Source organism: Oreochromis aureus, linkage group 3 (assembly GCF_013358895.1).
Source record: "Oreochromis aureus strain Israel breed Guangdong linkage group 3, ZZ_aureus, whole genome shotgun sequence".
Taxonomy (NCBI): domain Eukaryota; kingdom Metazoa; phylum Chordata; class Actinopteri; order Cichliformes; family Cichlidae; genus Oreochromis; species Oreochromis aureus.
The window spans coordinates 125,108,782-125,135,990 of NC_052944.1; the positions used below are offsets into that span (position 1 = coordinate 125,108,782).

General features: G+C 42.8%; 1 protein-coding gene and 1 long non-coding RNA gene across 2 annotated transcripts in view; one reads left to right on the forward strand and one right to left on the reverse strand.

Moving 5' to 3' along the window:
- On the reverse strand, positions 1-26,142 carry LOC120438041. The gene is made up of 5 exons (XR_005611615.1): positions 26,106-26,142; positions 19,367-19,540; positions 15,241-15,420; positions 5,924-6,097; positions 1-30 (listed from the first exon to the last, which is right to left on the reverse strand). It is a non-coding gene; the product is annotated as an uncharacterized LOC120438041 (long non-coding RNA).
- LOC120438040 (ribonuclease inhibitor-like) overlaps positions 1-27,209 on the forward strand; it is a 265,601-nt gene that overhangs the window by 111,884 nt on the left and 126,508 nt on the right. The gene's annotated exons all lie outside the window — the stretch shown is intronic.

A 27,209-nucleotide genomic window follows, 5' to 3' on the forward strand; every position in this document is an offset into this window, starting at 1 on the left:
CCTTCCTCTGTGATCAGACAGCCTGACAGACTGCAGACACACAAAACATCTGAAGCTGTTTAACACAGTAAGGTAACAGCCTCCAATATTAGCGAGAAAGCCCCAACCATCAGACAATCCACTGTGAGCAGCACTTGGTGATGGTGGGAAGGAAGAACTTAGGGCTGCGCGATTTTGCAAAAAATGAGAATCACGATTTTTTTGCTTAGAATTGAGATCACGATTCTCTCACGAATTTCTTTTCCAATATAAATATTTATTGCACTTATTAAATTCACATCAACTTCGTAACAGTTGAGACTGAACATAAAAACAAACATAAAAACAACAAATGTCCCACATTTTGTCGTTGCCACAAAATGTTGTACTGCTTGAAATTCCGTCTCCACCGTTGCTCGACACTGCGTGTATAGAGCAGGTAGTGCAACAATAGAAAAATAGTTGCGGGACGGCACTGTGTAGCGTTTCTCTAGGGTGTTGATCATTTTCCTAAATCCCTCGTTTTGCACAGTGTTGATGGGAGCCATATCTTTGGTCAGGTGATAAGTGATAGCCTCTGTAATTTCTTTGTGCCTGCGGGAGTTTGACGTGTAAAGGGAAGCGCTGTATAAGGTTCCCGTTATTGATGTTTGGGTGGTTGACCGGGACGGATTTTCTCCTGTCACTTTCTCGTCATCCCTGACGTGTTCTCCATTGTTTTTTCCCTGCCAATTTGAGCATCACACGGCACAGCTTCTCTATCACGTGGTATAAGGCTCCGCCCTCGTCATTTGTTGAGCAGGAAGAGTGAGCGCTTGTTTTCATGCAGATTACGTCCCGGATCAAAATGCGGTACAATCGTCGTCGTCTTTTTTTTTCTTTTTCTTTTTTTAAATCGTTGTCATTTGGAAATGAGATCGCACATAAGTATGAATTGAGATCGCGATTTTCTAACGATTAATCGTGCAGCCCTAGAAGAACTCCCTTTGACACAAAGATCCTCCCAGTGAAAACAGGCTCCAGGAGGAGCATCTACCATGACTGGTTGCAGGGTGAGGGGAAAGAGAAGAGATGAGCTCAGAGAGACAAGAACAAAACACAAATTAAGGAGAGAGAAGACAAAAGTTAAGGACATGAAGTAGTGTCTGTGAAGGTTCTCAGTCATCCAGGTCATCGTAGTCAAAGGAGTTTGCAAAGAAAAGCGTCTGGACTTCTTTAAGTTGCTTGAAGACGTTTCACCTCTCATCCGAGAAGCTTTTTCAGTTCTAAGGTCAAATGGCCGAGAGTCCCAGATTTAAACCCAGTGGGAGAATCCCCCCAAGGAGGGACAAAGGGCCCCTTGGTGATCCTCTAATCAGGATTTATGTGTGTTCCTTCTTTTTTCCCTCAGGCTTAGAGGGAAAAAAGAAGGAACACACACATGTAAAGGAAGCACTGAAAACATGCGGTTATCCTAACTGGGCATTCATAAAGTCAGCAAAGATGCACAGAAAAGAAGATCAGACACCAGCGAGGGAGGATAAGAAAGACAGACGCAACAACGTTGTCATCCCCTATGTAGCCGGTGTATCAGAGAAACTCAGGAGAGTTTTCTCCAAGCACGACATCCCAGTGTACTTCAGACCCAGCAACACACTCAGACAGAAACTGGTTCACCCGAAAGACAAAACTCCGAAACACAGACTGAACAACGTGGTGTATGCTGTACAGTGCAGCGAGGAATGCCCAGACCTCTACATTGGAGAGACCAAACAGCCACTTCACAAGCGCATGGCACAACATAGAAGAGCCACCTCCACAGGACAAGACTCAGCAGTCCATCTGCATCTTAAGGATAAAGGTCACTCTTTCGAGGATGCCAATGTTCACATATTGGACAGAGAGGACAGATGGATTGAAAGAGGAGTGAAAGAGGCCATCTATGTCCACTGTGAGCGACCATCTTTGAACAGAGGCGGTGGTTTACGACACCAACTGTCTGCCATCTATAATCCAGTTTTGAGTTCCTCCCAGACTCCTTAACGCCCACTCACATCCTGGGCCATCTGACCTCAGGAATTCACATGACAAGGTGGGGCCAGGTTTCACAATAAGCTCACCCGAAACCCTGGCTGATTAGGTCCCACACCCGCTTTCACACCTTGGCGCATGTGATTAGAGGATCACCAGGGGGCCCTTTGTCCCTCCTTGGGGGGATACTCCCACTGGGTTTAAATCTGGGACTCTCGGCCATTTGACCTTAGAACTGAAGAAGCTTCTCGGATGAGAGGTGAAACGTCTTCAAGCAACTTAAAGAAGTCCAGACGCTTTTCTTTGCAAACTCCTTTGACGACATGAAGTAGTGACATATAAAAGCATCAGGTGTGAAAAGAGGGGAGTGGAGAAGAAAGCAGAGCATCATGGGAAGTCCACCAACAGCCTGAGCCTATAGCAGCATAACTAAGCGATGGTTCAGGGTTACCTGATCCAGCTCTAACTATTAGCTTTATGAAAAAGGAAAGTTTGAAGCTGATCTTCAAAGTAGAGAGGGTGTCTGTCTCCTGAACTCAAACTGGGAGCTGCTTCCACACCAAATTCATGAACATCAAGAATGCAGCGAGTGGTAAAATAAAGATTTGACCTCAGTGTTACTGTCTATTCCTAACATATTCCTAACATGATAGCTGAACTTTAGAGCTCTAAAACTGGAACTGACACATATTTAAACTCTACATGTTACTCAGTACATTCAGTTCTGACACTTGCCCACAGTCCAACAAAGGAAACATGGAGATCACAACAGTTTGTCACCAAAGTCTAATTATTAGTGCAACTTAACCTGTTATTATCTCGTTAACTCATTAACTGATTAACACCAACAATTATTTTATCGCACATTAACACAGTTTTTAAAATCATGATTATTGTGAAAGTGCTCACTGGCTCTGAATACAAAGCCATGGGTCACAGGAGGGATGTTGACCAGTGCTGGCTTGAAATGGGCGTCATTATGCGTCTCAGCCAATGAGAGCATTGAGGGTGGGCCTAATACTACTGCAGTGCTCACATGACCCAGGACAGAAAGAAAGGGGCGGGGACAGAAACATGGAGACAGGTACAGATCTTTGACATGTTCATTTTAAACTGTTCCAGAGGACAGTGTTGATACAACTAAAGTTATCTGGAAGCAAAGTTGAGTTTTTTATCGTCGGAGTACTTCATGTCTGAAGTATCACTTAAATGCATTACATGCTGTTGATGGCAGCAAACAAACCCAAACAAACAGAGGTGGGAGGCTTGGGCAGACTACGTTGGATCAGCTTGTGGGAGGAGTCTAAATAAACCAAAGAAAGACAAGCTAACAATCACCATAGTGACGTGAGTAGCTACAAACTGCAGGCCAATTAGTGTTGTTGAAGAAGTTGGTCTGAGGAACGTTCTTAGGATCAACAAATGACGGCATGTATGAGCCTCAAGACGCACCATCACAAGAAGAACACATGAGCTGTAGAAAAAGGAGAGACTACGAAAGCCACGGTGTTAGAACATGAACCAGCTGTTGGTCTCTCTGGAGACTACTGGGCGTGGCTGGGTAACCATGGTTACCTGGGAGTTACAGAAACGTGCAGAACATGTGATTCATGTTGCACAGCAGTGGGACATTTGAAATAAAGTCAGCACCCTCAGTACAGATAGCGCATCAAATATGATGCTGCTGCCAGACGTCTGCCTTTGAACACGTCCCTGCATCGCACACAACACCAAGGTTGCCATGGCAATCACAGCTACCTGGGACAGTGCATAGCTGGAACCCTGCAGGTATATTTAACATGATGTATTTCTCAGTGTCCTGTCTGTGTGTGAGAGACAAACAGCCTCTGTATGTGTGTGTAAATACAGCATGAATATGTAGAGGACATGTTTGTGTATATAAGGAAATGAATGCTCTGCATCATTTGAATCTTTGATTCTTGTTTCTGTTGCAGGTCTGTGACTGAACTTCTGGGAGGAGAAAAGTTGGTTTCATGCTCTGTGATTCTGTGTTTTGTCATCTCTCTCAGGTGATGGAGAGCTCAGATGATGACCCCGCCTACGTGGTCAAATTCAAGTCTACATTCAGAACAGACCTGGAGACACGCAAACAAAATGCCAACATTGTATATGTGAAAACTGCTGCTGCACTGGAGCCAGATTCAAGGAGCTCAAGTGTTTACCCAGATCTTACTGAACTTACTGAAGGAACAGAGGGTTGTTGGAGGGAAACCTGTGGAAGCAACAACATCCGAGCCACCAGGAAAAAGTTGGCCCTATTGGTGCTTCATCAGAGTGTGATTGTGAACAGGAGGAAGACTCAGCTGAGAACAGTGTGGTGGATACAGAGCAGAGCCCACCATCAGTACAGAGGCCTGTCCATTAGAGTGCTGCTCCAAACATGCAGCACATGTACTTGGCCACAGCTGCAACATCTGTACCTGTGAAAGCTTGTTCTCTGTTGCTGCTCATATTGTACAGAAGAAGAGTTTCTTTATCATCAGAAAATGTCAGTGAGCTTGTGTCTTAGCAGCTGGCTCGGTGCAGAGGAGGAAGAACATGTCAAGTCAGAGGAAGATAAATGCAGTTCATGTTGTCAACTCAACCTGGACTACTGAAAGAGTTTTTCTTTGTCTTGTTTCTGACTGAGATTCTCCAAAGGAAATCCAGCACAAACACACTTCACACACTCAAAGTCCTGCACAGTAAATGAGCTGATGAGCGTTTGTGCTGCTGCCTGATAACAGAACAATAGTTCTGCTGGTTCCTGTTCTGAAAACACACATTTATAAATGTTCACTTGCTGTTGATCAAAGGTGCCTGTTATAATGTTATGTTGGTGGCTCTGGACTCTGAGGGGAACTTTGTAAAAAACTAGATCAAATGTTGACGTCCTGGCAGAGACAAAGAACTTTGATTTGATATTTGATTAGATTCATGTTTCAGCTCAGACTGACACAAATATTTGAACTGCTGCTGTGTTAAAGGGAACACTGCTGTTAGAAAGCACCTGATTTGTTTCTGCACACTGAATGTTGCATTTCTCATACTGCAGTACTATTAAAATAAGTACACAATACACTACTTTGGAACTCATGATTGGATATTGCTGTAACATGTAAATGATTGTACAAGTGTGACTGATCCACTTTCTAATGTGTGTGTAGCCCACACTGTGTGTCACTGTGTCACAGGTGAGTCTGTGTATCCAGGTTCTATGAGGAGAACAGGATATAGTGACTGAGTCCAGCAGCTTAAGTCTGACTCCATCCTCCATTTAAATAACTCACACCAACAACTGAACAGCTTTGCCTTTGTGCAGCTGACACTTCATTTTAATGTCCTTCTATTCTGCTTCATCTGGTTTCAGTTTCTATAAGCACACAGGTTTCATCAGTGACTCTGTGACCTCAGTAATCTTTGCTGGGCCTTAATGCTCTGAACAAAGCTGCACATCACAAGACTAAATAGAAACAGTCTTTCATTTCTCACTGCTGTTTGACTTCAGCTCTCAATGTCCCACCATAACCCATGGAAAGAATTACTGTCCATCCAGGCTCCTGAACATGAAGCTGATGAAGGTGGAGTATTGTGAGGGCTGATGGAGATGATGATGAGGAATCCAGGAGCAGTGGGTGGATGGCAGCATCAGCATGAAGGATCAGTGTGAGAATACATCATCATCCACAAAGAAAACCAGTCTGAGTATCTGATACTCTGGTTAGAAAGACGCAGTCCCAGCAGTTAGCTCAGGGTTGGGCAATCTCAGTCCACGAGGGCCGGTGTCCCTGCAGGTTTTAGATGTGTCCTCGAACCAACACAGCTGATTTAAATGGCTAAATTAGCTCCTCAACATGTCCTGAGGTCCAGAGGCCTGGTAACGAACTAATCATGTGATTCTGACAGTTGATGAAAAAACAATGCTTGATCTCACCTGAGAGTTTCCAGTGTACAGTGTGGACTCTTCAGTCCTTCAGACAGAAGCTTCACGCCTGAATCCTTCAGGTTAATGTTACTCAGGTCCAGCTCTCTCAGATTAGAGGTCTGAGAGCTGAGACCTGAGGACAGAGCTTCACAGCTTCTCTCTGACAGGTCACAGTGACTCAGTCTGAAAAATAACAGATAAACAATTACATAAAAAAACCCATACACTTATGTTGAAGTGTAACAAGATATTATTATATTTAGCAATGTTTAATCTTGTTTTTGTCAGGAAACTGAGCACTTATGCAGAGCAACATGTGGAGAGAATCAGAGGAGAAGAAGTGAAGAGAGAACAGCAGTAAAACAACACTGAATTGTTCAGTGTGCTTTTGATATCAACAAAATGTGTCAAATTTCTTTATTTTGTATTTGTTTTAGTAGAATTGATGATTATCACTTAGATAACAACCACAGGCCAGGTCTAAATTGCACTTTGGTAACAGTTACACCCAGAAATATTTCAGAAATGTGGACAATTTGTGCTCCAATGTATTCAGTATTGAACAAACTGAGTACCGATGACCACTTAATATTTTTGATATTTTATTTGAGTTGTTCCCACCTGATTTGTGTTAACTAGAATAAACATTTAAAAACTAAAGCTATGATCACATATTTACTTACAGAGCTTTGTTGGAGGGTTTGACCACTGGCAGCAGCCTCAGAAGAGCCTTTTTAAAGGCTCATGTTCTCACTTAGATCATTTATTTCTATTTACATTTCTTTCTGGGAAAAATGGGGATTACTTTGAAAACAGGAACTATTTTCCTCAAAAATCAGCCCTGGATTAGTAAATCACTCAAACATCATCTCAGTCAGAAGAAACTGTCTTGTTATGAGGGAGAGAAGAAAAAGATCGAGGCACATAAACTTGTTCAAAGAGAGATAAAACAGCTAAAATCAGGTCTAAAAGTAAAGCAGAGCATAAGTTGAATAAAGGACACTCAAGGCTGGCTTGGAAAGGAATGAAGTCCATGGTGGGGATGCAGAGCAAGGACCAAAGATGAATGTGATGCTGAATCAGCAGACGAGTAGGACTCATTTAATTCCAGCTTCGATATCATTGATTTCAATGCAGAGCTTTGTGATTTTAGGAAAGGGCTGGTAGCTCTGAGAGTGACACTGATGAGGTGTCTGTGAAGGTTCTCAGTCATCTAAAGAGCTTAGAAAAAAGGCATCTGGACTTCTTTAAGTTTCTTGAAGACGTTTCACCTCTCATCCAAGAAGCTTCTTTACTTCTAGGGTCAACTGGTAGAGAGTCCCAGATTTAAGCCCTGTGGGAGAGTCCGCCAAGGGGGTCATGAACCCCCCTGTTGATCCTCTACCTAATCACACGAGCCAAGGTGTGAAAATGGGTGTAGGTCACAATCAGCCAAGGTTGCGGAGAGCTCATTGTGAAACCTAGCCCCACCCTATCATGTGATTTCTTGAGGTTAGCCTCTGTACAAACAGACTTCAGTCATATGAGTGTGAGTGAATGAGAGCACACAGGACACTCTGATCTCTGAATGTGTGTGACTCAGTGAAAAAGAGGATTGTACCTGATATACTGTGACTGACAAACAGAGTTTAAAGAGAAAGGTGTTTGGATTAAAATGGATTTTGCTAAAGTGAACATGCTAATGAAATCTGAACTGACTGAAATGTGAAGTGAAGATAATTCAAATGTAAAAGAGAGTTAGGGGGTGTTAATAAGGTGGGGCTGAAGATCAGTGAAGGGCATGTAAACACCTGATTGGCTGAGTAGAAACTTTAAGAAGATGTGACATTCATCAAGGAATCCTGCTCTCCGGATTATTTCCATGAACACTGAGCTGGAACACATCTACAGTGCTGGAAGTGCCCATCTCACCTCCAACCTCTCTGTGTGCATTCACTGTTTAACCCTTTGTGAAACAATAAAGATGTAAATCTGAGTATTTATCTATGTTAGTGTGTCAGGAGTGGAAGGATGTTTTGCTGCTATTATTTGCTGCTATTTTTATAATCATCATTACCATTTCATTAATAACACTATTGATATTGCATTCACATGTTCAAACATATTGGTATCATATCAGTCTTTATTACAGGTCCAGTAAGAACCACGTTAAACTGTTGAGTTGAATCTATAATCCTAAATGCTTTTGAATGTTTTTATACTCTTACACTGAAGTCCAGGGGCAGTGGGTGAAAGACTGGGTTGCAGGCTGACAGGAAACGCCATGCTTTGCAAAAGTGAAACCAAAAGCAGAGTTTGAGTGCAAGCAGTTGTTTGGATGATGTTATTTGAAGAATCGGGTTATTCTTATCTTTTATTCATTTATATTTTTATGTAAGCTTTTAGTAGAGGTTCTTGATTAAAACATTTATTCAACATATTACATATATAGTTCCAGTTAGGTTATTACATGTAAGGATGAGCCTCTGTTCTGGTGAAAGGTCAGAAGTGCAACAGGTGAGATGAGAGAGCACTTAAGGACGAGACACATACAGTTAGTGGGTTCATTTATAGGTAAAAGTTCAATCATATTTTGTTTGTAACTGCAAGTTGTGCCTGCAAAAAGAGCTGTTTGTGCAGAACGTGTGTTTGATGTTCCAAGAAGATAAGCGCTGGCAGGACGAGTGACAGGAAGCACCTGCTGTGGAGACGAGACGACGTTCTTTTCTAACTATGTTAAAAAGTCATTGTGGTTTTGATTTGACATATGCATGTAATTGTATTGGATGACGCATGAGGGGGCGTCGGTAAACATACCCTGATGCTATATAACGATTGTCTTGTGTATTTTTGGGTGGAGATTTATAACTGATGTTTTGCAGTTTACATCTCCCCACGCTGCGTGTGTTCATTAAAATCAATTGTTGGACTAAGCTCTTCTGGACCATCATTGTTTTACTCTCGTCCTCAATATTCGAACCCTTACAAGTGCAAACACCTCTAATAGGTTGGTTTAGTCTTTCCAAGTCATAACTTCCCTTGGAGACTGCGGTCCAGGCTCCTAAAATCATCCTAGTTTAACAAGCACTACAGTCTAGAGGAGAGCTGCACTAACAGGTGTGACTGATAAGATCTGACCTGCAAGGATACTCATGTTTATTTGTATCAGGACAAGCAGGGAAGACATGGACATCAAATCTGTCAGGCTGCCTGAGTCCGCTCATACATATCAGTTCAGAACTCTGCATTACCTACTGAGAAAGACTCAGAGGATCAGGGATCAGAAGTTCTACAAAGAGTAGAACCAGACTTCCTGTATAGAGGTCTGTGGGCCTACCAATCTACAGTGTCAGCACTGCTTTCACATCATATTCATCTCAGCACAACTAAAACATGGTGACTGACCTCAGAGTTTCAAGTCCACATCCTGGACTCTCCAGGAAACCACGCAGATGCTTCACTCCTGAATCCTGCAGGTTGTTGTAGTCTACACTCAGGTCCAGCACTCTGGGATACGAGGGGTTGGACTTCAGCGCTGCTGCCAGATAATCACAGCTGATCTCTGACAAACTACAGCCCCACAGTCTGTATAAAGCAGGAGTCCCCAATCTCAGTCCACGAGGGCCGGTGTCCCTGCAGGTTTTAGATGTGTCCTTGATCCAACACAGCTGATTTAAATGGATAAATTACCTTCTCAACATGTCTTCAAGTTCTCCAGAGGCCTGGTAATGAACTAATCATGTGATTCAGGTGTGTTGATCCAGGGTGAGATCTAAAACCTGCAGGGACACCGGCCCTCGTGGACTGGGATTGGGGACCCCTGGTATAAAGAATGAAAGATGTAAGTTTATTAGACAAAGTGTGAGCTTGAAATCATTCAGCGTTTTATCATCTGTTCAGAACTGAAGAAGGTTCAGAATGTAGAAGTTTAGAAAATGGAAACTCCAAACAGCTGAAGCCAACAGGAAGCAGCTTCAAACAAACAAGAGAAAAAAAATGAATTTTTCACATTAAAGTCGTACATTTATCATAAAAACAGGAAAAGTTATCACGTTTTACTGTGTGAAATTTAAAAAAAAAACTGAAGAAACATCAGAGTCTAAAACAAAACAAACTCCCAGTTCAGGAGGTCACAGTGAGACTGTGGTGAAGGCTCTACACTAAAGCTGCACAAAAAAGCTGGAGTTTGAAGCTGAAACTGTAAAGCTGTGAGTGAATGAGCTCCAGTGTCTGTCACGTTACAGGAAACTTTCTTATTTCCACACTGATGAAAGCATCATGCTTTGAGTTCCTGCTGCTTTTATTGAGTCACACTGTGAAACTGTGCTGAGCCACAGTGAACCAGCATCCCTGTACAGCAGATACTTACAGCACTTGGCTGCTTCCATTGAACCCTCTGCCCAGAGGTTCAGTTTCCTCTTCAGGTCCCAAAGTGCAGAACAACAAGGTTTCAAACAGCTTCGTTCCAGCAGCATCAGCCACAGAAATGCAGAGAAAATTCTTTGGATCTCTTGGTTGTGTTGTATGATGCTGTGTTTGCATATCTGGTGTCTGTGTTGCTTTGTGAGGATGGATCACTCATCTACTGCAGCCCCAGATAAACAGAGCACGACCTGAACCTGGTAGCTTCACTTAGAAGACACTTGTGACGGGAACGTGTGAGAAGTTTTGTGCAGACAAGTGTTGATTTTGAGTCTGGGATGAGCTCTCCACAGTCTTTGTGGAGATCCACATTCTGCATACTGCCTGTGAGAAGCTGGAGGCATTTCTCCTCCAAATCCACTGAGCAGCTGCTCGTGGTGGTATTAGCTTCATGTGTGTGTGTTAGCATGAAGCCTCGGTGACACTCTGCTGTGGACACGGTCACAGCTGGACGCGTGATGGATGAGTCGTCCTTCCTGTTAAACTTCTTTGAGGTGAGCTTGAAGCTGCTGCTTGGGGCAGATGCACAGCTGGTTATTGTACTGGAAATGTTCTGCAGACGAGTCCACGCGCTCACAACAAAGCTCAGTGTGGACGACGCTGTGCACGCTCCAATGCTGATTGGTTGGAAAGTGGGCGGGAACAGGAAGTGAGCGACAGCAGCGTTCAGCACAAATATGGAGGATCAAAGAAGAAGAACATGAGAAGCTCAGATGGAGGCTGCAGTGGACACTTTTCATTGTTTTAACACTCGCTTTCACTTCAGCTTCACCAACAACAGCAACAAGCAGAGCAGCCCACTGACTGCATGGCTGTGACGGCGCCCCCTGGTGACTGTAAACCACTACAACATGTAGACGGCTGTCTGCTGCTCATTTCTTTGCCACCATCACAGGAGCTCTTTATCCTGTTCTTCACTCTCATTGGTTCTTTGTGTGCTTGTTTTTTACAACAGTAGTTATTCTGATTGTTCAAAGAAGACAATCAGCTGTGACTAAATGCAGCTCCTACAGCAGTGATGGGAATAACTACTGAAGCTAATCCAGTATCAAAGCTCAGGAATCAGCAGCTCCCACCTCGTTTTCTTTGAACAACTATTTTTAGCTGCTGTGTTTTTGTGTTTCTGCAGACCTCAGACATCCTGCTGCTCTGCAGAACTGAAGCTCTAAAGGGCTCAGCCTTTATCTCCAAGAAACAAAGCTGATCATGGAGACCCAGCAGGTCAGCTGATCTGTGGACAGCACCAGCATCTTTAAGTCTGAGAGGTGAGCAGTCTTTGGAAGCCTTTACTGTCTGATAGTCTCAGAGCAGGATTTGGATCATTATTTTGCTTTTCTTCTAATATTATGTTTAGCTTCTGCTTCACAGATATTCTCTGAAATGTGTCCCACTGTGGGACAAATTTTCACAGTTCCTTCATAAAGGAGATCCTGTGGAGTCCATCTGTGATAATATGTTAAACACTGAATTAAGATTCATATCTGAATGTACTGACTGTTAATTATGGATGAGAACATAATCAGTAAATATAAAGATGTTTGAGTTTGGCTTTATGAATCAGAATAATGTAATAAAACAATGATTTTAGAGACAGGCCTAACTCAGGCCAGCTGACAGCCTGTGTACAAACAGACTTCAGCCATATGAGAGTGAGTGTGAGTGAATGAGAGCACACACAGGACACTCTGATCTCTGAATGTGTGTGACTCAGTGAAGAAGAGGATTGTACTGGATATACTGTGACTGACAGAGTTTAAAGAGAAAGGTGTTTGGATTAAAATGGATTAAGCTAAAGTGAACGTGCTAATGAAATCTGAACTGACTGAAATGTGAAGTGAAGATAATTCAGATGTAAAAGAGAAACTGATAATAAGGTGGGGCTGGAGATCAAACACCTGATTGGTTGAGTAGATATCAGATCGACAGTTTCACAGTTTGTGGATTATAACTTTAAGAAGATGTGACATTTATCAAGGAATCCTGCTCTCCGGATTATTTCCATGAACACTGAGCTGGAACACATCTACAGTGCTGGAAGTGCCCATCTCACCACCAACCTCTCTGTGCACATTCACTTTTTAACCCTTTGTGAGACAATAAAGATGTAAATCTGAGTATTTATCTATGTTAGTGCAAACACCTCTAATAGGTTGGTTTAGTCTTTCCAAGTAATATCTTCCCTTGGATCTGCGGTCCAGGCTCCTAAAATCATCCTAGTTTAACAAGCACAACAATCTAGAGGAGAGCTGCACTAACAGGTGTGACTGATAAGATCTGACCTGCAAGGATACTCATAGTCAAAGGAGTTTGCAAAGAAAAGCGTCTGGACTTCTTTAAGTTGCTTGAAGACGTTTCACCTCTCATCCTAGAAGCTTCTTCAGTTCTAAGGTCAAATGGCCGAGAGTCCCAGATTTAAACCCAGTGGGAGTATCCCCCCAAGGAGGGACAAAGGACCCCCTGGTGATCCTCTAATCACATGAGCCAAGGTGTGAAAGCGGGTGTGGTACCTAATCAGCCAGGGTTTCGGGTGAGCTCATTGTGAAACCTGGCCCCACCCTATCATGTGATTTCCTGAGGTCAGATGGCCCAGGATGTGAGTGGGCGTTAAGGCGTCTGGGGAGGGAACTCAAAACTGGATTATAGATGGCAGACAGTTGGTGTCGTAAACCACCGCCTCTGTTCAAAGATGGTCGCTCACAGTGGACATAGATGGCCTCTTTCACTCCTCTTTCAAACCATCTGTCCTCTCTGTCCAATATGTGAACATTGGCATCCTCGAAAGAGTGACCTTTATCCTTAAGATGCAGGTGGACTGCTGAGTCTTGTCCTGTGGAGGTGGCTCTTCTATGTTGTGCCATGCGCTTGTGAAGTGGCTGTTTGGTCTCTCCAATGTAGAGGTCTGGGCATTCCTCGCTGCACTGTACCGCATACACCACGTTGTTCAGTCTGTGTTTTGGAGTTTTGTCTTTTGGGTGAACCAGTTTGTGTCTGAGTGTGTTGCTGGGTCTGAAGTACACTGGGATGTCGTGCTTGGAGAAAACTCTCCTGAGTTTCTCTGATACACCGCTACATAGGGGATGACAATGTTGTTGCGTCTGTCTTTCTTATCCTCCCTCGCTGGTGTCTGATCTTCTTTTCTGTGCCTCTTTGCTGACTTTATAAACGCCCAGTTAGGATAACCACATGTTTTCAGTGCTTCCTTTACATGTGTGTGTTCCTTCTTTTTCCTTCAGGCTTAGAGGGAACAAGTTCTGCCCGGTGGTGTAGGGTCCTAATTACTCCAAGTTTGTGTTCCAGAGGGTGATGGGAGTCAAAGAGGAGGTACTGGTCCGTGTGTGTGGGCTTCCGTAAACTTCAATGTTGAGGTTGCCATTCTCTTCAATGTGCACAGCGCGCAGTCCAGGAAAGGCAAACAGTTGTCCTTTGTGTCTTCCCTGGTGAACTTGATGTTTTTATCCACGGCGTTAATGTGCGCAGTGAAGGATTCCACTTCTTGTCTTTTGATTTTGACCCAGGTGTCGTCTACATATCTGTACCAGTGGCTGGGTACTCTCCCTTTAAAAGAGCCAAGAGCCTTTCTTTCCACTTCCTCCATGTAAAGGTTGGCTACAATAGGTGACACAGGGGAGCCCATGGCACAGCCATGTTTTTGTCTGTAGAAGCCTTCGTTGTATTTGAAGTATGTTGTGGTAAGGCAGAGGTCTAACAGTGTGCAGATCTGATCGGGTGTGAAGTTGGTCCTGTCTTCCAAGGAGCTGTCTTCTTGTAGTCGTTTTCTGACAGTCTCCACTTCACTCCACTAAGCCACTTCACAAACGCATGGTACAACATAGAAGAGCCACCTCCACAGGACAAGACTCAGCAGTCCATCTGCATCTTAAGGATAAAGGTCACTCTTTCGAGGATGCCAATGTTCACATATTGGACAGAGAGGACAGATGGTTTGAAAGAGGAGTGAAAGAGGCCATCTATGTCCACTGTGAGCGACCATCTTTGAACAGAGGCGGTGGTTTACGACACCAACTGTCTGCCATCTATAATCCAGTTTTGAGTTCCCTCCCCAGACGCCTTAACGCCCACTCACATCCTGGGCCATCTGACCTCAGGAAATCACATGATAGGGTGGGGCCAGGTTTCACAATGGGCTCACCCAAAACCCTGGCTGATTAGGTCCCACACCCGCTTTCACACCTTGGCGCATGTGATTAGAGGATCACCAGGGGGTCCTTTGTCCCTCCTTGGGGGGATACTCCCACTGGGTTTAAATCTGGGACTCTCGGCCATTTGACCTTAGAACTGAAGAAGCTTCTCGGATGAGAGGTGAAACGTCTTCAAGCAACTTAAAGAAGTCCAGACGCTTTTCTTTGCAAACTCCTTTGACTACGATGACCTGGATGACTGAGAACCTTCACAGACAAGGATACTCATGTTTCTCCAAAAGTTGATTCTGTTCATCTGGACGTAGCGTTTTGTGGGAGAAATATTTCATCACTCATCCAAGTGACTTCTTCAGTCTCAGCTGACTGCAGGTTTCCCCAAACTTATAAACAGGACATTTGCATAATGACTGAAACCAGCCCACTGAAGGAACAATGGGCTGTGAGGTCAGTTCCTTAATCATAATTATGCAAATTCTCATGAAGATTAATCAACAACCACTGACCAGATACTCATGTTTATTTGTATCAGGACAAGCAGGGAATACCTGGATATCAACTCTGTCAGGCTGCCTGAGTCCGCTCACCCACATCAGTTCAGAACTCTGCATTATCTACTGAGAAAGACTCAGAGGATCAGGGATCAGAAGTTCTACAAAGAGTAGAACCAGACTTCCTGTATAGAGGTCTGCGGGCCTACTGATCCATAGTGTCAGCACAACTTTCACATCATATTCATCTCAGCACAACTAAAACATGGTGACTGACCTCAGAGTTTCAAATCGACATCGTGGATTCTCCAGAAGAACACACAGCTGCTTCACTCCTGAATCCTGCAGGTTGTTGTAGTCTACACTCAGGTCCAGCACTCTGGGATACGAGGGGTTGGACTTCAGCGCTGCTGCCAGATAATCACAGCTGATCTCTGACAAACCACAGTCCTTCAATCTGTATAAAGAATGAAAGATGTAAGTTTATTAGACAAAGTGCTTGAAATCATCCAGTGTGTCATCATCTGTTCAGAGCTGAAGAAGGTTCAGAATGTAGAAGTTTAGAAAATGGAAACTCCAAACAGCTGAAGCCAACAGGAAGCAGCTTCAAACAAACAAGAAAAAAAAATGAATTTTCACATTAAAGTTGTAGATTTATCATAAAAACATGAAAAAGTCGTGTTTTTCCTTCAAGGAACAACATGGCTTCACTTTTAAAGGTGAAGTGTGAAGGAAATGGACATATTTGAAGTCCAACACCTTTTTCCAGTCACATTATTAAAGCAGACAAACTACAAGCTCATTTTCATTCCAACAAGTCATCTTCTGACTCTTTATTATTATTGTTATTATTCAATATTTATGGAGGATGTTTTTAAATTAGGCTCAAATATGTGACAGACATTTAATCCCATTTCAGTTTGGCCTCATCCTGGGCCGGATTATCCAGCACACACTCTGACCACAGGCCCAGGGGCCACGCACAGCTGGGCTCCATCCAAGAGACAGGAAACAAAACCAACACGATAATAAAGAGCACCATGTGATCTTCTTATATTTTAGCTTTTCAAGCCAAACACAGTACAAACATGAGCATACATATGTTTCCTGATAAAATGATGTGACAGGTAGAACAGAGTAAAGTGGTGGTGTTACAGCCTTTCTCCCCTCTGCTGCCGAGGCTGTTAGTCTCTCCCAAACTCAGCTACAGGACTTCCACATGAATGAAAGCAGCAGAAGTGGCTTTACAAATGAAAGAGGAAGAGGAGAAGAAGAGGAGAGGGAGGCCACCTTGACCATCACTCCAGCTGAAAACATCACACTTCCATTAAAGTTGGTGAGAAAATGTTGAGCAGGATGAGCTGCTGGCTAATCTGGAGGCTGTAGCAGCAGCTCACAGTCACAGTGGATTTCCACTCATGAAAAAGCTCTGGCTGCTTCATTTCTCATCTCATATCAGAGACTTTAAAGCTTCAGTGAAGCTGGACTGTGATGATTTCTTAGGAAAGGCTGGGGATTTTGGTTTTGTCTTTGCTCACAGGCTTTCGAGCATTTTCCTTATAAAACTAATCCCATACGGGAGCAGCCAGTCACTGACTGACTAACACAGCAAAACAGGATTGTTAAAGTATTAATTTTCATTTCAATTGAGATTTGTTTGTTTTTTTGTGTGTGCAACACAGATTTTCTGTGTGCAGAGATGTGCCAGCAGTGCGCAATTGCGCACGCGCGCAGCTTAGAGGGAACATTGGGCACCACCACAGTTCACTTCAACAAAACTTTACTTCAGAGTTGTTTTCATGTTTTGATCCAGTGATGAGAGCCGTTTCCCCCATGTCCAGTTCTTGTGCTAAGCTAGGCTAAACATGTCCAGTGCCTGTCTCTGTGCAGCTTTTAATCTGATGTTAATAAGGTAGAAATGGAGGAAGAAGAAAATGACTTCATCAATCAACATGCAGCTACCAACCCAAATGGTGAGGTGGTGCTTAGTTATTACTGTTGTTTATGATCCCCTACATTATACTACATTCAAATATACAGGGAGTGCAGAATTATTAGGCAAATGAGTATTTTGTCCACATCATCCTCTTCATGCATGTTGTCTTACTCCAAGCTGTATAGGCTCGAAAGCCTACTACCAATTAAGCATATTAGGTGATGTGCATCTCTGTAATGAGAAGGGGTGTGGTCTAATGACATCAACACCCTATATCAGGTGTGCATAATTATTAGGCAACTTCCTTTCCTTTGGCAAAATGGGTCAAAAGAAGGACTTGACAGGCTCAGAAAAGTCAAAATAGTGAGATATCTTGCAGAGGGATGCAGCAGTCTTAAAATTGCAAAGCTTCTGAAGCGTGATCATCGAACAATCAAGCGTTTCATTCAAAATAGTCAACAGGGTCGCAAGAAGCGTGTGGAAAAACCAAGGCACAAAATAACTGCCCATGAACTGAGAAAAGTCAAGCGTGCAGCTGCCAAGATGCCACTTGCCACCAGTTTGGCCATATTTCAGAGCTGCAACATCACTGGAGTGCCCAAAAGCACAAGGTGTGCAATACTCAGAGACATGGCCAAGGTAAGAAAGGCTGAAAGACGACCACCACTGAACAAGACACACAAGCTGAAATGTCAAGACTGGGCCAAGAAATATCTCAAGACTGATTTTTCTAAGGTTTTATGGACTGATGAAATGAGAGTGAGTCTTGATGGGCCAGATGGATGGGCCCGTGGCTGGATTGGTAAAGGGCAGAGAGCTCCAGTCCGACTCAGACGCCAGCAAGGTGGAGGTGGAGTACTGGTTTGGGCTGGTATCATCAAAGATGAGCTTGTGGGGCCTTTTCGGGTTGAGGATGGAGTCAAGCTCAACTCCCAGTCCTACTGCCAGTTTCTGGAAGACACCTTCTTCAAGCAGTGGTACAGGAAGAAGTCTGCATCCTTCAAGAAAAACATGATTTTCATGCAGGACAATGCTCCATCACACGCGTCCAAGTACTCCACAGCGTGGCTGGCAAGAAAGGGTATAAAAGAAGAAAAACTAATGACATGGCCTCCTTGTTCACCTGATCTGAACCCCATTGAGAACCTGTGGTCCATCATCAAATGTGAGATTTACAAGGAGGGAAAACAGTACACCTCTCTGAACAGTGTCTGGGAGGCTGTGGTTGCTGCTGCACGCAATGTTGATGGTGAACAGATCAAAACACTGACAGAATCCATGGATGGCAGGCTTTTGAGTGTCCTTGCAAAGAAAGGTGGCTATATTGGTCGCTGATTTGTTTTTGCTTTGTTTTTGAATGTCAGAAATGTATATTTGTGAATGTGGAGATGTTATATTGGTTTCACTGGTAAAATAAATCATTGAAATGGGTATATATTTGTTTTTGTTAAGTTGCCTAATAATTATGCACAGTAATAGTCACCTGCACACACAGATATCCCCCTAAAATAGCTAAAACTAAAAACAACTTCCAAAAACATTCAGCTTTGATATTAATGAGTTTTTTGGGTTCATTGAGAACATGGTTGTTGTTCAATAATAAAATTATTCCTCAAAAATACAACTTGCCTAATAATTCTGCACTCCCTGTATTCTCCAGCTACAATAGTGTTTGTGTTCCTAAAAGTATTTCATCAATGTGTTATTGTTCATGTCACATCTGGATGAAACAAAGAGGAAGTGACATTTATCCTTCATGATCACAAACTGTTCCAGCATGTAAACCTGAGATCTGTGTGGAGCAGCTGACATGTACGATGTGCTCACCACAAACATTATTTACCATCAGTTACTGTGTGACTGAACCACGTGGGTGTATGAAACATCGCTTTTAGTTTTAATAGCACATGGCAACATTGAGACGTGAATATATACAGTAACACTTTGATTTGTTACAGTGAGGAGACTGTTGAAGGGAACGATGAGGGGAAACTGTAACAGCAGCAATAGAAACCAGGAGAATAAGCTGAGGTCTGGGTTCCTCTATGCTACACACAGCCTCCTGCTCCTGGACTTTAGTAAACACATAAATATCTCCAAGTACACTTACTTCAGAAACTCTATTAAACTCATTACAAGTTTACTTCAGCTTTAATTTACTCACAACATCAGCACACATGAGTAAACAAAGTAACTCACACAGCTACTGTTCAAATTTAGTCATCTTTAATACAAATATACCTCATTATTATGAATCTCACAGCTACCTGCTCATTGAACTGAACAATAATTCTGTTTTACCATTAACACAAAATATGTGACTGTAAAAAAAATCTTCAGACAGTAATTAAGAATCTACTAAGCGACCCAAAGATAAAGAAAAGTTTACCTGCCAATTCTATAAAGCTTGGTTGTTTATACAATAATATCATTTAATGATCAGCAGTGGGGATGTTTGGATCCTGACCTGAGAGTTTCCAGTGTACAATGTGGACTCTGCAGAGCAGCAGACAAAAGCTTCGCTCCTGAATCCTGCAGGTCATTGTTACTCAGGTCCAGCTCTTTCAGACTAGAGGCCTGGGAGTTGAGAACTGAGGACAGAGCATCACAGCTTCTCTCTGAGAGGTTACAGCAACTCAGTCTGAAAAAACAAACAAATGAATTAAATCCGTCAAATGAAACATTTTTTAATGCCAGCATGCCTTACAATTATTGGTTAACTAAATAGCTTCATTAAAACACAACTCTTCTTCTATATCAGCACTTACTCCTTGTAAGCTCCACCTGCTCCACCTTCTGAGTCAGAAGACATGAAAACAAACTGTAAATCTAGTAGAAACGTTTTTGGAAATCTTCTCAGATCCATTTGTACATTTAGAGCCTGATACTGAAATATAGCAGCACGGACATTCACAGCAGCAAAGGGTTCTTGCTGATCTGAGCTGGCTTGGCCCATGGCTTATTGAAGACTAAAGAAAGTGGAATCAGCTGTTCAAACCCCCACAAGGCTGCTCGCTGTGACTGACACAATGGGACAGGTCGTGACTTCTCAAAATGGGCTCATTAAAAACAGCACGGACAAGATCTTGAAGAAGCTTATGGCGGTCGTGACTTCTCAAAATGGGCTCATTGAACGCAAAACTGATAACCTCTCAGAGAAGCTCGTGGCTCTCCAACGGGAGATTGAGAGACGAGTGACGGACTGTTAGATCAGCTGTGAAATTGACATGCAGTTGTTTGCACCAAAGAAAACCACCATCATTTCATGCGGCTGACATACCAGCGCCAGCTGTGGTGTCAAGGCTGGAGCTGAACATAACAAATCTCACCCTGATACCAGACGGTGTTTAGACTGTTCCTTCCCATCCTAAGCATGGGTCGAGGGGACCAGCACAAATGCTGCAGGCCCGGATGCGCTGTCTACACCGGCTCCCTGTTGCTTGTCATGTGTTTCTATGGCGTATTAAGAGTTTTCATGTGCTCTGCGCTAAGGTCATTTTTTTCTGTTCTCAAACTGATCTCCCTGGTGGAGTTCAGTCTGGGGGGAGTTCTTTTTTCTCCTCATCTTTCCTGATGTTGTGCATTTTCCGCTGTTCGGTTCCGGGTCGCTGCTCTAGCGGCTGACCGGCCAGCTACCTAGCCTGACCTGTCTCCCCAATGTGATGTTTGTGTATTGTATGTACGGTTGGCAAGGTCAGTATCCTAATTGCTCCTTGAAAATAAATACATTGTTCTGAATCTGAATCTGAAAAGATTACAGAAGACGACTCTGTTCAGTAAATATTACGCTCATGCTGTCAAGAAATACCAAAGGTAGGTGAAACTCTGGTTGTTGCAGCCATCCAGTATGACATGCTTTGTACTGTTCTGCTGCAGTTTGTGACACCTGGTTGATGAGCTGTGAAGGATGATGAAACAAACACTTCACTCAATGTTTTTCTTCTAAACTGGATGTAATTTTGGCAGCCGAGAGTTTTTCATAATCTATCCCAGCTGCAAATAGGAACACAACAAATAATTAACTTTACCCACTTGGATCGTTATCATTCAAGATTGTGAAAAGAGTCTCTACTCAGAGAAGACTGGTGATTTTAGATGAGAGAGATGGAAGATGATGAAGGGGAAGAGTTTTCACAACTTGAGACCTTTTGTCTTCACTGTATAGGACAGAGAAGACAGGAAGGGAGGGAGAAGTGAGGAGAATGACACACAGGAAAAGGTCTTGGGCAGACTCAAACCAGACCCTGGAGTCACGACTCTAACTTTCAGTACATGGGTCACCTGCTCAGCCAGGTAAGCTACAGCAGTCAGCAGTGTGTGAGTTAATTTGAAGACAATGATGAGTATAAGTCAGGTAAAAAAAAATACTTATCATCAACCAACAAGTGGAAAACAGTGAGCTTGAATGACCAAGCATTGACCAAGGGTGGCTCACTCCTCGGTCTTCTTGCCCAAGGAGTGAACCACCCTGCATGGCTATCAATGTGGTGCAACGAAGGCCATCATACAGTACAGGCTATCCAAGCTGATTTTTAACTTTTCGTCCCAGATACCACCTTAAAAATCATCTAGATTAGGATATGTTGGCTGATCTGAATTGTGTTCTAGATCCAGTCACAACAAACAGAGAGCTGTTGTGTGTCCAAGGTGAACAGGAAGAATATATACTAGAGCTGGGCGATAAAACGATAACGATATGTATTGCGAAATAACTTTTTCTCGATAGAAAAATGAAACTATTGCGATAGACCTCGTCTCTCTCTTCCTGTCTTATAAAAAAACTAATAGCCAATAAAAATTAAGTAGCGCAGAGCCGAACCAATCACAGCCGCAGGCCACGTCACGTAACTTGTTACGTACAGCTCAAGTGCCAAGGCGCGCGTGTATTTGTTTGGGAAGCAGCCAGCCGCCGTGCTGGGTTTTTGGTGACCAGAATACCGAAGAGAACATAGATGACGGTTCCAATGTCGGAGAGATTGTCGAAAGGAAAGGCCAGAGAAGTTCCGTAGTGTGGAGGTATTTCGGCTATTTGAAGTCTGACAAAAACAGAGTAATGCGCACTGTAAATTGTGCCGAAAGCATGTTTTCACAAAGTCTGGAAATACAACAAACCTTTTTTATCACCTGAAGCAGTGCCACCCACTGGAGCACGTTCGCTAATTCGTCATCGAAAACAACCAGGGGAATCCCTGCGAAGCAGCAACAGTCAATTGAGTCGGCTTTCGCCAGCGTCTTACCATATGACAAAAAAGGTAAGAGCCATAGCAACATAACGAATGCCATAGCTTACTGTCTTGCTAAAGACATGCTACCAATAAACACGGTCGAAAATGAAGGATTCAAGCAGCTAATTAAGGTAATGGATCCTCGTTACCGACTCCCTGGACATAAACATTTCTCTCAGACAGCGCTTCCAAAGCAATATTATGTAAGTTGGTCAATTTTGTCTCTTTTTCTGTAAAATAAACTAAGCTTTATTTTTAGAATTAATATTTTGTTTCTAAGTGGAACTGACAATTTAGCAGTCTGTTTTGTTTGTTCTATTTTGAAACTTAAACGCTTTAGCGGCTGCCTTTTGTGTAGTTTTTAATATTTGCCTTTATTTTGCATAAAACTGAAGCCTCATTTTAAGTAGATCTGCCCTGTTGAACTTATTATGGAAAATGAATATTTAAATCAAAACAAGCTTCTGATTATTTCACATTTTATTTGTGAGCAACATCACATTTAAATCTTACATATATGATTATTTGGCTTATATCGTGATATATATCGTTATCGCCTGAAATGAAAAAAGCATATCGTGATATGAAAAAAATTTATATCGCCCAGCTCTAATATATACATGCATAAAGTCAATAAAGTCAGAAGGTTTGCTTTAGACTGTGCTGCAGTTTATCATCAAAGACAAACAGGCACCATGCTGCCAATAAATGGCATCAAGTCTGACTTGAGGTTTTTCCTTTTTTTTGTTCTTTTTTTTTTAATCAAGATTAAATTTTATAGCAACCACAGCAGAGATGACCAGGGAAGGTGTGCTTGAGGGGATATAGCTAAAACAGCTGGTTTCAGACTGAAGATGAACTGAGGTGCTGAACCAAGTCTGTAACAACATTTTGACAACAGTGTGAAAGAAAAACTGGAAGAAAAGCAGGTTCAGGGAGGGACAAACATCTGCTGCAACCAGATTGGAGTGAGAGGAGAGAGCAGGCCAACAACAACAAAGAAACAACAAACACACCGTGGAGGACCGAAGCAGAGATTAAAGTGGAACTAAGGATGTTTCTCTGGCTACAATGATTCACTGAGTAATTCAAATGCTTTCTTTAATGCAGGACCCACCATGCATGTAAAAGCAAGTGTTTCACCAATATTTGTGACTAAAAATAGACCTGCAGTAGAAATGTATGTAGGAGCATGCATGTGAATATAAAGTATCACAACATCAGGCACAACAGAGGCCTCCAACAGAGGTCGATTATCTTGTTAATAATTTTACCTCCTCACTACGTACGACTCTGGATACTGTAGCTCCTGTGAAAACTAAGGCCTCAAATCCAAAGTCCCTGACTCCGTGGTATAATTCTCAAACACGTAGCCTAAAGCAGATAACTCGTAAGCTGGAGAGGAAATGGCGTGTCACAAATTTAGAGGATCATCATTTAGCCTGGAGAAATAGTTTGCTGCTTTATAAGAAAGCCCTCCGCAAAGCCAGAACATCTTACTATTCGTCACTGATTGAAGAAAATAAGAACAACCCCAGGTTTCTCTTCAGCACTGTAGCCAGGCTGACAAAAGTCAGAGCTCTACTGAGCCAACCATCCCTTTAACGTTAACTAGTAATGACTTCATGAACTTCTTCACAAATAAAATTTTTATCATTAGAGAAAAATTACCAATAATCATCCCACAGATGTAATATTATCTACAGCTACTCTTAGTACCATCGATGTTAAGTTAGACTCTTTTCTCCAATTGATCTTTCTGAGTTAACTTCAATAATTAATTCCTCCAAACCATCAACGTGTCTTTTAGACCCCATTCCTACAAAACTGCTCAAAGAAGTCCTGCCATTAATTAATTCTTCGATCTTAAATATGATCAACCTATCTCTAATAATCGGCTATGTACCACAGGCCTTCAAGCTGGCTGTAGTTAAACCTTTACTCAAAAAGCATCTCTAGACCCAGCTGTCTTAGCTAATTATAGGCCAATCTCCAACCTTCCTTTCATATCAAAAATCCTTGAAAGAGTAGTTGTCAAACAGCTAACAGACCATCTGCAGAGGAATGGCTTATTTGAAGAGTTTCAGTCAGGTTTCAGAGCTCATCACAGCACAGAAACAGCTTTAGTGAAGGTTACAAATGATCTTCTTATGGCCTCTGACAGTGGACTCATCTCTGTGCTTGTCCTGCTAGACCTCAGTGCTGCGTTCGATACTGTTGACCATAATATCCTATTAGAGCGATTAGAACATGCTGTAGGTATTACAGGTACTGCACTGCAGTGGTTTGTATCATATCTATCTAATAGACTCCAGTTTGTACATGTAAATGGAGAGTCCTCTTCACACACTAAGGTCAATTATGGTGTTCCACAGGGTTCAGTGCTAGGACCAATTCTATTTACATTATACATGCTTCCCTAGGCAACATCATTAGAAGACATAGCATAAATTTTCACTGCTATGCAGATGACACGCAGCTCTATCTATCCATGAAGCCAGGTAACACACACCAATTAGTTAAACTGCAGGAATGTCTTAAAGACATAAAGACCTGGATGGCCGCTAACTTTCTGCTTCTTAATTCAGATAAAACTGAGGTTATTGTACTCGGCCCTGAAAATCTTAGAAATATGGTATCTAAGCAGATTCTTACTCTGGATGGCATTACCTTGGCCTCCAGTAACACTGTGAGAAACCTTGAGTCATTTTTGACCAGGACATGTCCTTCAATGCACATATTAAACAAATATGTAAGACTGCTTTCTTCCATTTGCGCAATATCTCTAAAATTAGAAATATCCTGTCTCAGAGTGATGCTGAAAAACTAGTTCATGCATTTATTACTTCCAGGCTGGACTACTGTAATTCACTATTATCAGGAAGTCCTAAAACTCGCTGAGAAGCCTTCAGCTAATCCAAAATGCTGCAGCAAGAGTACTGACAGGGACTAGAAAGAGAGAGCATATTTCTCCTGTTTTGGCTTCCCTTCATTGGCTTCCTGTTAAATCCAGAATTGATTTCAAAATCCTGCTCCTCACATACAAGGTCTTAAATAATCAGGCCCCATCTTATCTTAATGACCTTGTAGTACCATATCACCCTATTAGAGCACTTCGCTCTTGCACTGCAGGCCTACTTGTTGTTCCTAGAGTATTTAAAAGTAGAATGGGAGGCAGAGCCTTCAGTTTTCAGGCCCCTCTTCTGTGGAACCAACTTCCAGTTTGGATTCGGGAGACAGACACTATCTCTACTTTCAAGATTAGGCTTAAAACTTTCCTTTTGCTAAAGCATATAGTTAGGGCTGGACCAGGTGACCCTGAATCCTCCCTTAGTTATGCTGCAATAGACGTAGGCTGCCGGGGATTCCCATGATGCATTGAGTTTTTCCTTCCAGTCACCTTTCTCACTCACTATGTGTTAATAGACCTCTCTGCATCGAATCATATCTGTTATTAATCTCTGTCTCTCTTCCACAGCATGTCTTTCATCCTGTTTTCCTTCTCTCACCCCAACCGGTCGCAGCAGATGGCCGCCTCCCTGAGCCTGGTTCTGCCGGAGGTTTCTTCCTGTTAAAGGGAGTTTTTCCTTCCCACTGTCGCCAAAGTGCTTGCTCATAGGGGTCATATGATTGTTGGGTTTTTCTCTGTATTTATTATTGTGCTATCTACTGTACAATATAAAGCGCCTTGAGGCGACTTTTGTTGTGATTTGGCGCTATATAAATAAAATTGATTTGATTTGATTTGATTTGACATGCAGCCTAAGTGTTTAAACAAAGACTGATAACATAACAGCAGCAGTGATGTCAGAGTTTATGGTGGATTCAGCGTCTCGAGTACACCGAGTTCTGGAGGCGTCAAAGAGGTTACAGTTTCAAAACTTTAGGATACAAATTCATACAAAGACAGAAAGCCTGGTGAAATAAATTACTGACACAGTTGGATGTTAAAAGTAAAGACATGAGTACAAATGTACTTACAGAGCTTTGTTGGAGGCTTTGACCACTGGCAGCAGCCTCAGAAGAGCCTCCTCTGAAGCAGAGTATTTCTTCAGGTCAAACACATCCAGATCTTCTTCTGATGACAGTAAGATGAAGACCAGAGCTGACCACTGAGCAGGAGACAGTTTATCTGTGGAGAGACTTCCTGAACTCAGGGACTGTTGGATCTCCTCCACTAGAGAACGATCATTCAGTTCATTCAGACAGTGGAACAGATTGATGCTTTTCTCTGCAGACAGATTCTCACTGAGCTTCTCCTTGATGTACTGAACTGTTTCCTGATTGGTCTGTGAGCTACTTCCTGTCTGTGTCAGCAGGCCTCGTAGGAGAGTCTGATTGGTCTGCAGTGAAAGACCCAGGAGGAAGCGGAGGAACAAGTCCAGGTGTCCATTTGGACTCTTTAAGGCCTTGTTCACAGCAGTCTGGTGGAGAGATTGGAGTTTTGGTTTATCAAATAATTTAGACCACCAGGAGGTTGTTTGTTGTTCTTCCATCAGATTGAGTCCAGAGTTGATGAAGGTCAGATGGACATGAAGAGCAGCCAGAAACTCCTGAACACTCAGATGGATGAAGCAGAACACCTTGTCCTGGTACAGTCCTCTCTCCTCTTTAAAGATCTGTGTGAACACTCCTGAGTACACTGAGGCTGCTCTGATATCGATGCCACACTCTGTCAGGTCTGGTTCATAGAAGATCAGGTTTCCTTTCTGCAGCTGATCAAAAGCCAGTTTTCCCAGAGACTCCATCATCTTCCTGCTCTCTGGACTCCAGTGTGGATCTGTCTCAGCTCCTCCATCATACTTGACCTTCTTCACTTTGGCCTGAACCACCAGGAAGTGGATGTACATCTCAGTCAGGGTCTTGGGCAGCTGTCCTCCCTGTCTGGTTTCCAGCACATCCTCCAGAACTGTAGCAGTGATCCAGCAGAAGACTGGGATGTGGCACATGATGTGGAGGCTTCGTGATGTCTTGATGTGGGAGATGATCCTGCTGGCCTGCTCCTTATCTCTGAATCTCTTCCTGAAGTACTCCTCCTTCTGTGGGTCAGTGAATCCTCTGACCTCTGTCACCATGCCAACACAG